Source organism: Diceros bicornis, chromosome 9, assembly GCF_020826845.1.
Source record: "Diceros bicornis minor isolate mBicDic1 chromosome 9, mDicBic1.mat.cur, whole genome shotgun sequence".
Classification (NCBI taxonomy): domain Eukaryota; kingdom Metazoa; phylum Chordata; class Mammalia; order Perissodactyla; family Rhinocerotidae; genus Diceros; species Diceros bicornis.
The window spans coordinates 46251518-46263957 of NC_080748.1; positions in this window are offsets into that span (position 1 = coordinate 46251518).

Here is a 12440-nt window from a genome sequence, read left to right on the forward strand (position 1 = left end):
ACTATTTTTTTCCAGCTTTATCAAGGTGTAATTTTTCCAGTTTCATTGAGATATATATTGACATATATAACATTGTATAAATTTAAGGTGTATAACATGTTGATTTGATAGACTTATAAATTGCAAAATGATTACCACCACAGCATTAGCAAACACCTCCATCAAGTTACGCAATTACCATTTATTTTTTCTGGTGAGAACATTTAAGATTTACTCTCTTGGCAACTTTTGAGTTTCTAATACAGTATTGTTAACTATAATCACAATCCTGTGCATTAGATCCCCAGAATTTATTCATCTTCTAACTGGAAGTTTTACTCTTTGACCAACAACTGCTACCATATGATCTAGCAATCCCACTTACGGGTATATATTCAAAAGAAAGGAAAACAGGATATTGAAGAGATAACTGCATTCCCATGCACTTATATTTATTCTAGCATTATTCACAACAGCCAAGATATAGAAACAACCTAAGTGCCTGTCAGCCATTTTTAATTACTAGTTTTTGATCAAATAATATAGTTTAAAGCTTCTGGATCATAGTACTTGGTGTAGAATACTTGATGTGCATTAAACATAATAATAAAATTGCCACTATGAAATAGGAAGTAGGTTTTGATGAAAAGAGAGAAAATGAAAAGAATGCCCAAACATACACACATGCCCACACATACACAGAATCAATGTTTATTCACTGTGGGGTTTTCTTGTTTCTTTGTTTATTTTATCTCTGGATAGTCTTTTTATATTTTTGCTGTTTCCATTGATACATTAGCAATCAAAGGAGTTAAGTTGTTGCCTTACCTTCTCTTTTATGAGCTACAGACAATAATACAAAACCAAAAGAAGACTGAGACAGACAAGTGATTGCACATTCCAGGACACAATGGAGGCCAGAGATCTTAGCGGGCAAGGGGGAAGGTGGGGGAAGGTGAAGTCTGAAATGTTGCTAAGGCCAGAATACGGTAAGCAAAGATCATGGTAAGGAGTTGGGATCTGACCTTGACTGTAGTGGAAAGCTATTGTATAGCTTACAGCAGAAGTGTAATAAGATTAGATTTACATTTGTATTCCTAAATATCAATCTGCCTGACGTTTGATGCATGCATGGTAGCGGACAAGACTGAAGATAGGAAGAATGGTTAGGACGTTGTTTTACTTGTCTAAGTGAGAGAAAATGGTGATTTGGGTGTAGTTTGTTGAAATAGAAATGGCACAACTTACTCACATTTGGGATATATTTTACTTGTATTTGACATGTACTTGCGGTAACTGCACGATCATTTTTGCCCTGGGAATAGCTTTTGACAAAAGAACAGAGAAGAGAAAGAAAAAATATCACCTATTTTCACATTTTCCTAGGTATAGGTAAAGGCTTAGGCAAGACTTAATATAAGTAAAGCATATATTTTCCCTTGTCACACCCTTATATGTTATCTTTTCACATAACCAATTCCCAGAGTCCCAGGCCTATGGTGTCCTTATGCTATCCTAATTTCTTCTTTTTGACATCAAAAAAATAAAATAAAATCTCAGTTTGCTTTCTCTATACAATTTTTCAAGACATCCATTATCTCTGGGCAGGAAAAGAAATGATTAAGTAAATAAAGAAGTAAATACATAAGATGGAAATAATTTTATGTAATTTCTGAAAGATTGATAGGCCAATACTCCTACTAGAACTCTCTGACTTTATTTATTGTTAGCAAAGAATCCCAAGCTCATAGAGGATGGCAAGGCATAAACCAGCTCTAACCCCATAAGTGTTGAAAGTAGATAATGAAACTTAATGGATCAAACAAGACTGTTCATTGCTGAGAGCGTGGTTATCAAGAGCATCAGCAGAATTACACAGGTTCCTCTGTCCCCAAGTCCCAGGGGGTGGCTTAGTGGTCACAGCCAGACACCAGGCACGTAGTGGGCTTTGTGCCACAACTGAGGAAATTTGAGTGTAAGTAACCTCCACTTTCATAGGAAGCAGGAAGCAAGACTGCTCTTGGTTTGAAGACAAAGCTAGATTAACACAAAAGGCCCAGAGAGGACAGTCTTCCAGCATTCCAATGTGTGTGTGTATTTACTTATTAGAAAGGAGTGTAAAGAAGCAAAGTAAAAACATTTGTGAAATATGAGGTAGGGATTATTTTAACCAGCCAGCTGAGTGAGCCCTCAGTCTAGATTCAATACCTAAGTTTTACCTGATTTCAAACACCCTTAACTTCTCCAATCTAAATTTACAGAGTTCTGAAACTTCAAGTTTTCATTTTGTTTTGTTACGTTTTTGGCATCTTAATTGCTCCCGTAGAGGCAGTACTTGGAGTTTTGGTAGAGGGAGAGACTGCTAGACCAGAGTGTTGGGGGTGGCAAGAGGAAGGGAGAGGATAGGATTGCAAATATTTGTAATTCATATGTTTGTAAATCAAGGCCTTCCTGCATTCATGAACTGGAACAATACATTTTTTATAAATAGCAGTAGCTCCTACTGTATACAAAGGGATGAAGCTCAAAGTACATTTTCAGTTGCTAACTCTTTTTTTCTGTTAATTATGATCTTCTAAAAGCTAGGAAGTTGAATGAAAAAGATAAAACATATAACAACAATGTATATGCCTACTACTTGCTCTATAGTCCTGCTCAAAGAAGTCCTTTGTCTTTTTCTTAATTAAAACACCATTTTTCTCTATAAATTCAATATACAATATTTGTTTAAGAAAGCAAGCATTATCTCATACAGTAGTGGCTGTAACATCTGTACAGTGCTACCCAGCTACCTGGAAAAGGTTTGGTTTACAAAACCTGGTCCAGGAACCCTGAAGAAATGAGATATAGCCATGCAAACTAATTTGCCAAGATGCTTGAAGAAATGCTCAAAACTAAAGCTACTACAAAAGTATCTATGATAGCAGCTGCATCAGTAAATTATTTTGTGGCATATCCAATAAAATGAAAATTAAACATCTAAATTGTAACAAAGCTTCCACAAAAGCTAAATACTATTCTTGCTAGAAATCAAATTATAAACCATGTATTTTACCCATGGCCATTTATTAACAAATTAGAAGGAGTGAGAAACAGAGAGAACCAGAGAGAAAGAGACAGAAACAGAAAAAAAGACAGAAACAGGGACACAGACACAGAGAGAGACACAGAGAGACATTAACCAAGTAAAGATGCTTATTTACTTTATGGAGTTTAAAAGATTTGACTCAGTAAGAGTAAACTTTAGAATGCTACAAGTGGTGTTTCCAGGTGAAGCAATTAATTCTGTTCATAAATTCAACGAGAAAAATAATGCATAAAGTTAAGGATTCATTCATTACATAAGAATAATAAAATATGCCAAGTTCCATTCTGATTTTGACCACCTTGCAGATCTGCTACCCATACAACCCAAGCAGAGTAATCTACAAATAGAAAGATAGCATACTTAGATCCATTATGCTTACTCAGAAAGATGGTCTCTAGGGTGAACCAGCCATTCTAAGTGAAGCTGCTTTCAAAGATGACATAAATAATCATTTCCTTAGTGCAGAAAAAATTGTACCATCTATGATACTCTACCAGATGTTGAATATATCAGTGAGTAAATTACTTTCCAAACGTAAATATAACAATTTGAAAGACAGGGAAGCATTTTCGAGTTATTCATTTTCTCAATATATAGAGAAACAATATTTCTAAAACCAACAAATTCACTTCAATGCAATAGAATATGTAAGTAACAAATTGTCTGTGTATCTATGTGATAGGGCCTAAAAATAAATGTACATTTTCATGAACTAGGAATATAACAGCCACAGACAAAGTTAGTGTTATACGATTCTTTTTGTTTTCCAATGGACACAAAATCCTATCTGGTTTCAGTTGAAACTTTGGTAATTCAAAAAAATAAATTTTCATAAATCAGGAATAGATATAAAAATCAGTGTCTATTTTCCTGAAAAGAGAAATGCCTATACTGCCAGACATATCAGAAGAGTGCATTTGAGGGAACAAGGTATTAGAAGATTCTATTTTTATGTTCCTTGATTATTAGGCAGAGACAGTATGTGATATGTGGATGAGAGAAAAGATGAATTGATAACACTTGAAGTTAAGTGGATCAATGAAATCCTAGTCTTGCAAACAAAACACAGAAATCTTACCTAAATTATATAAAATAGTGAGAGAGAAATGCTAACCCTACCTAAATCTATAGGTTAATGACAATGGAAGAAAGGCATGTTGAGGTCTTCATGGCTTTTAATCAAATTGAAATGACAGAGGCTAGATGGACCACATACGAGTTTCAATTTCATATTAGGGGCCTATAGATCAAAGGGAGAAATGAAGACTTAGAAAAGTTGAAAATTCTGTGCCTCCATTTTGACAGCATCAGACAAAATCAGTCTATGGGGTCAACTATGTAAGCATTTCAGATGACTTTGAGTCATGGCCATTACATATGCCCATTCATTTGTTCATTCAGTTAGCAGCAAGTCATTTACATCCTTTCATTTATTGATTTATCAAGTCAGGCAGTCAGTCAGTCGTATTTGTATATTGCTTTACTATTAATAAAGCATTTAATTTAATCTTTTAATTCCTTTGGCAAACTCATGAAAGGCATAAAGCAGCATTATCCTAATTTTACAAATGAGGAAATAAAGACTTTGAAATGCCGAAAGACCTACCCTACTTCACAAAGGAAATAAATTGCAGATCCAGGAATTTATAATGTCAGCATTAAACGTCCTTCATAATCTAATAGGGAAATTTAATATAAAGAAGCAGTCAGCATGCAGATACCAATTGCATCAATGAGAAGTCAAGATACTTTGAAGACTATGGGGAAGGAAACAAAAAAGCTAGTCTTCCTTAAAAAAAAGTTTAGTATGGTATCAAGAAAAAATTAAAAGAGATAAAAAGTTTGTTTTTGCCATTTGGCTCTTTCAAATGCCAAATTATGAATGATTAGGGCAGCATTCGTTTCTTTTCCTGCTCTACTGTTCTTCACCTTTTGGCTAATTCGTTGTTCATTTCACTGTATATTTACATAATAGCTAGAAATGAAAAAGAACGAAGAAGGTAAAAATGTTAATTTTTTTCCAGTTTTTGCAGCCAGGTAAAGATTTACAGGGCACACTGAATGAAGTCAGCAATTTTATAATAAAGATTTGAAATTATTGCAAGAATTAAATCTATACAAGAATTCGAGATATATTAGCACTGCTAATAATTTTAGTTATCAAAAATGGAAATATAAGAATAGAAAGATGAGAGAAATTTAAACCATTACACAGTCGTATCCTCTATATGTTTTATTCGAAGATGCCTTACAAATTTATACTCCTCTCAATGTAGCCATATACATATGTATATACACACTCACAAATATGTATACTTAGATACATATACGTATTATGATATATTGGGTATATTATAGATTTAAAATAATTATTAAATGACTATGTTGTGATTCACAAATTGGACTTATTTAGATAAAAAATCCAAATTCTATATTTAACACCAAACATATTACCAACTGAAGAAATTTATTCATAAGCACATAGCAAATTGAGTTTTGTATTCACACACCTTTAATAATATTATGATTCTGAGACAAAATAGAAAATTATATAAATGGCTAATCATGTCAATATAATGTACCTTCTGATGTGATGTGATGAGAGGGGCAATTTTCCTATGTGGTATTTTTTTTCCCAAAACTCCGTAACTTCACTCTAATCATGAAAAAATATCTGTCAAACCCAAATCGAGGGCTATTCTAGTAAATACCTGACCAGTACTCATTTAAACTTTCAAGATCATGAAAAACAAGCCAAGACTGAGGAACTGCCACAGATAGGAGAAGATTGAGGAGACATGATAATTAAATGAAATTGGTATCCTGGATCAGCTTTTGGAGGAAAGAAAGGACAGTGGAAATCTGTGAAATCAGAGTAAATTCTGTAGTTCATGTAATAGCATTTTACTAACGTTAATTTCTTAGTTTTGACAAATGCACCATAGTAATATAGGATGCTTGCATTAGTAGAGACAGGGAGTGAGGTATTGGGATATGGGGACTCTGTACTACCTTCTCTCTTTGCAACTTTTTATAAATCTGAAATTGTTTTAAAAGAAAACATTTAATAATTTTAATAAGTAACCTTTATCTTGAATGGAAAATTAAATTGATTGTTAGAAAACATATGCTAAGAAATATACAAATGACAGCCCCTATCATCATTATAAAATATCTTCAACTAAAAAAATATTGCACATTTATAAAAGAAAAATGAGTAAGTCATCTTTATTTGACAATTTTGATGTGATAACTAGGGAATCTTTTTGAGGTGCAAAGAGTCTACTGTACTTTAAAATTTTTTTTCTCTCTCCTCTTTTCTTCCTTCCTCTCTCCATTAAATAAAACCAACTACAATAAGATGTCCTGTAGATAATGATATACTTATGAATACAGCTTCTATATGTAGTAGCTTGCTTGCTAATGATATAGTAACTAAATTTTACCTATAATGTTGGCTATATTACCTCATCATGATTTTTTAAAATAATAATCAAAAAAATTTTTTTCCCAAATCAGTATTTGTACACGCTTGGCTTTGCCACAATATTGACTTTTTGAAAAAGTGGTTTACTGTTAGAAATATATGTTTCTTAATTTATCTTTCATTGAATGACTCACCTAAAAAATTTTTTTCATGTATTTTGTTATTGACATGGAAATTTGTAAATACTATGGTCTGCCTAGCTGGGAACATTTGTACGTCCATCCAACACTATGAAGCGTTTCCCATGCTGCATGATTTTTTTTAAACACTTGAGTCTTCTAGTCATTAAAGATGTTTTTTATTTATCTTCCCAAAAAGGTATTTGATGAAAAATAAATGTTATTTTCTCTGCCATATTATTTTCCAAGTATTAATTGAGCCATTTTTTTAAGAGGCAAGGAAGAATGTGAATTTTCTTACTTTTACATATGTATTCTCAAAAGAAGCTTCCCAATAAGAACTTATTTAGTATAATGTGGCGTTTTCCCCTTGTAGCTATTAAATATGAATCTTATAAAGAACATTCTAGACATTACTATAATACTTATTAATTTTTTTAAGTTTTGGATTGAGTTTTGCATGGCTTTACTTATTGTAGAAAAAAATGTTTAGATAGGCTTCATGTTTTGAATATTTAAAATTCTTATTTATGAAGCAATTCTCATAACATCATTATCCATTATCTCAAGGCACAATAAAGTTTAGGTAAGGTTCATCACTGATGACAATTGATCCATCTCTATCACATAATTCACATACATAATTTCATGATCAGTTTTGGCTGATTATTTTTTTAATATCAGATGAGTTTATCACTGTTTTTCCTTTTACAGAGGCTAATGTCTCTACCTGGACTAGTTTTGGCTCTGCCATTTTCTTGATCAATTTTATTGTATTTTTATTATTATTCTAAAATGGTGATTCATTTTTAGAAATCTTTAAAAAGTCCTTTGTTTACCTGTGAAAGATGAGTTTAATTGAATTAAAATTATATAATCCACTAGTCTCCTTTCTAATATTCAGAAATTAAATAAGAGTAACTGTTAACATCATTAAATATCACATTTCCTCGTTCAACTCAGGCTACCTCCAATAAGGCAAGTGACCCGTGGTGGTCTGGCAAATATACTGATGGAGAGCAACTTGTCAACTCTTATACCAAATCTGAATAAAGTTGAATATCATTATATTTTATGGAAAGAATCTCAATGGGTATCTCTACGGGTTCCCTATACTCCAATGGATCATCATATAAACTGTGTTTGCCCTCTTCCAGGATATGAGTGAGGGAACATTGCAATCTGGAGAAAATTCACCATGAAGAGCTCCTAGTAAACATCTCAGGTGTGGAATTTCTGTTGTTCAATGCCTCAGGCACACCCTCTTTGAAACGTGATGATATCACAAACTTAGAGCAAAAATTGCAAGATATTCTCTGCAGTTTATCTCTCTGATCTTAGTGAGATACAAGCAATTCTCTAATAAGTACCCATTTTTGAAATGAAATACTCTTTAATGAGAATACATTAAAAACTTCCCCTTTAAAAAAATAGTTCATCCCACATTTCTTCTAGATCACACAAACTATTTTAAAATAGCATATGACCAATCTACGAGAAGTAGAAACTTTAGATATTCAATATTCTAGTCATGGAAACTCAAGTGAAATTTAATATTGCTTAGCGGAAATATATATGTATTAATAGAACTATTATAATAATGAAAAGAGTTTGTTTTTTAAGCCATTTAAACTTTAACCGAAAACGTCAACACCAGTAGGCTAAGCCATTATCTCACCGGTCTACCTCATGTTTGTAAAAGTTCTCTTATGAGGGGTTCATAAAGTCATAAAATTCTTAACGTGATATAAAAGAAACTAGGCATGAAATTGTGGTGTATAGGAATCTGTTTTTCTGCCCCATTTCGGTGTCTCCTATAAGAATATTTCTAGCAATGTGAATCCCAAGCTATTCAAAAATAATGGTGTGTAATTATATCTGTAGAAAGATGAATTAATATTTTATCTATAAAGGCAATTTGTAAATTTTAATCTGAATCGTTTTATATTTCATTCTTTCTAGACATGTGTTAAAGTGGTCATCATTTCTATGTCTATTTCATTTTAAAAATAGGTTAACATTAACAATCATTTTGCAGAAAATACTTAAAAATGAAATCCTGGAGTAAGATTAAGTTGTAAAGAAATATTAATTTACAATATTATGTGAATGGATGATAGTGTGCATAAGACAGATCACGAGTGAGATTGGATCTTGTCCTGTAGCTGTTGACAAGAAAGTGTGCAAATCTGGGAACAGTGGAAAAACAAAGTTATTCTTCTTTAAAAATACTTCCTATCCATGCAAGTACAAGCCTCTGACCACACCCTATGCTAATAATAGCCCTCCTTTTGCCCTTAAATTCTCCCCATCAATTCTTCTTTGTATGTCCTTTAAAATAACACTTTGCACTTACTATTAAGTTACCAGAAGGTTCTGTGAATGCCAACCACTGAAATCACCATCTTTCCAAAACCTCGGTGAGTAACAGAGCTCAAAATGGAATCAGCAGATAAATGACTAGGGTCTAGAAAAGCATGTCTTTATGGTATCATCTTCACTGATTGCCTTGGGGTTGAACTTTAAATCTCTAAAATAATCGTGGGAAATTTACAATCATAAAATTTTAACCCCATGATTTTTTTTTATATTACTATGGATCAAGTTAATAGCAGACTCATCCTTTTAATAATTCGTCATTAATCCATATGTCACAGTAATTGGCATTTAATCTTTATAAAATCGGACATTTTACCTTTGATTAGATTGATTTATTAAATTTCCTTGAAAATGATAATACAGGATGTTTTAGAAGGAAAACATGCATTTAAAGAAAATATAGTTCTAGGTGAAAGAACTTCACAAAATTGTGGAAATACTGCTCATAACATATTTTAAGGGTGATAAAATTCTCTTTTAACATGACCATCTCTAATAGGTTCCACATAAACCATCAACTGAAACAGAAATGTTATGCTTAATGCCATAAGTAGTTAACACAAAAATGAAAAGCAGTTTGTTCTTATCATTTCAAATCCGATTTATTTCTTTTCTTTTTGTTTTTTAAGGCTCCATAGATTTTTTTTTTTTTTTATTCTGGGAAAGATTCGCCCTGAGCTAACATCTGTTGCCAATCTTCATCTCCTTTTTTCTCCCCCTCCCCAAAGCTCCAGTACATAGTTGTATATTCTAGTTGTAAGTCCTGCTAGTTTTTATATGTGAGCTGCTGCCACAGCATGGCTACTGACAGACGAGTGGTGTGGTTCCACTACCGGAAACTAAACCCAGGCTGCCACAGCAGAGCACACCAAATTTTAACCACTAGGCCATCAGGGCTGGCTCTGATTTATTTCTAAATCTACAATCATATATTCAACACATGTTTGTGTATATTGTGCTAGCATGAGATTAAGAGAAAAAACTGTGACTCAGAGATGTAAAATAGTTTGCCTAAGATTACACTCCTAGTACATAGCATATAGAAATTCACAACCAGTTTGTCCAGACTTCTAATCCCTTCTGTGTTATATGCGTCACTGCCAAATAGTGATCCTCTATTAGCCGCAAAAAAGACAAGCCAACAGTCCAGAGGCAAGGTGGTAGGAGAGAAAGGGTCTTTTTATCACAGCTTGCTAGCAAGGGGGAAGATGACAGACTAGTGTCCTTAAAGAACCATCTTAAAACCACAAAATTTTAAAGCAGTTATATAGGGCAAATGGGCTGAAAAGAGGGGGGTCTTAGAATGTGACCATCTGGTGTTGCAGTCTTTGAGACGCCAGATAATCCCTTTTTCTTGTCACCAGTGATGGATACCAGCATAGTGCTCCTTTCTGGAGGTCATTACATTCCCGGGAAAACTTGAAGAACAAAGTTACTGCCTTACTGCAATATGGAAGTCTATGTATAAGCCAAGTCTGAGAAAGTAGCAGAGCATGCATATTTCTCACAAGCAGGTGTAGACTTATCCAGGCTACACAGAAACTAAAGCATTGCTGACTCAGCAAAGGGAGTGTCTTGTGGATCAGGGTAATTTATAGCTCCAACATTTTTCCCCTCTACAAGATGGCTTCCCTTATGCTAACATATGCTAACCCTTGGCTATATCTATCATAGCTATTTAGGCAGCGCTAACATATGCACTCACCATCTTTACTCAGCCTTAACCCCTCGTGGCAGAGGAAACCCCCCATTTAGTAGAAGGGCACTGTTGAGAGTAAACTTCTTTCTCTCTCATCTAAGAAAGTCTATCAGAATGAAGCAAATGGTTATGTGACCTGCGCCCCACCCACTCCCTGCTCCAGACCTGCAGCATGTTTCATTTTAGTTGCTTTTTTGCCTTTTTTTAATATAGCTACCCATTTCTCAGAGGATTTTTTTATTCCATTGTACAAAATTCTGAAGATAATTATGCCTGAGTGATTATCATAATTCTTCCTTTCAGATTCCTTCAAGTCCTTATGCTGTTGAGTCCTTATGCTATTTTATTTGTTTGTTTTTGTTTTTATAACAACTTCTCCTGAGACACAAGGGTGGTATGCATTGACTTTTACTTTGCAGGTTTATTTGGGTCTTTTCCCTGAGATGTCTAAAATACCACTTTGTATCAAATTTATAAGATATTGATGACGTTTTTGTGGGTTTTTTCCGCTAAAATTTTTGCCACACTTCCCCTTAGGGTAAGTCAGAGTGTGCCAGGTATAGGTGAGGGGCTGGTTGTGGAGGTTCCTTGGTAGCTTCCCCAAACTACCACACACTCGCACTGCCAGCAGCTAGTTTTAAAGGTCAAGCCGTGACATTGGACCTCCTTCCTTCCTTAACTGCTACTGGTAATTTTTATGCTAGTAATTCCGGTTTCTAATTTCAATTTACTGTCATATCCTGGGACTTCCCGACACCATCTTCTAGCTTAAGGACTATCAAAAGAACATGTCTAAAGAAATGGGAAAGAGCTTTTGGATTGCTTAAAATTCCCTTTTCATTGCAGAATTTACAACGTATGATGAGATAATCTTGTAATAAGCAAATTGTTTGACATAACTGTTTTTTCCTTCTTGAATAATAAATCAAGGTTTTGGCTTAATAACTACCTAGCCATACCACTTGACATAATTCTTGATACTTCTTTTCCTTCTTTTAGATCTTCGTAAAAAACATTAATGTTGCCTACTACATTTTGTTTCGGTTAGCTTTACTTATCTGAAATAATGTTTAATTCATATATTTAGATTATCTCCAACACTTATTTCAAAGTTAACTTTCCTTGTGAATGTTTTAGGAATGATGTGTTTTGATTATTTTCAGCATTTTTAAAACGATCAGATTGTTTTGATTATTTGGGGTATAAATTTATAAAACTGAAACTTAGTATCTGCTTCTTCAGTCAGTTAATATGTTACGTGCCTAGTGCCCACCTCTGCAGTAGGCATTGAGGATGCAAGGTTGAGACAAACAGACAAGGTTGTATGCCCTCATGTAATTTAATTTTACCAAGATAAATGTGCTTAATCGCACCACAAAATGAATGTGTGTAACAGTATTTTTAGTAAGTGCTACGAAAAAGAGATAAACTATACTATGAGTGTGTTTACTGGAGGGAACATGATTGATAGAGAAGAGAAGAAAGATCTGTGATTTAAAGAGTAAAGAGAAGTTAAGTAGGGAAGATATAAAAATATGGAGAAGCAGGCAAAAAGAGCAGTGTGTGCACAGCAGGCCGAGAAAGGGAAACACAGCACAAAATGAGACTGGGATGTTGGGAGGGCCAAACCACGTAGATCCTGTAGACAAAGGCAAAGAAATTTAACTTTGTCACACAATCCATGGAAAG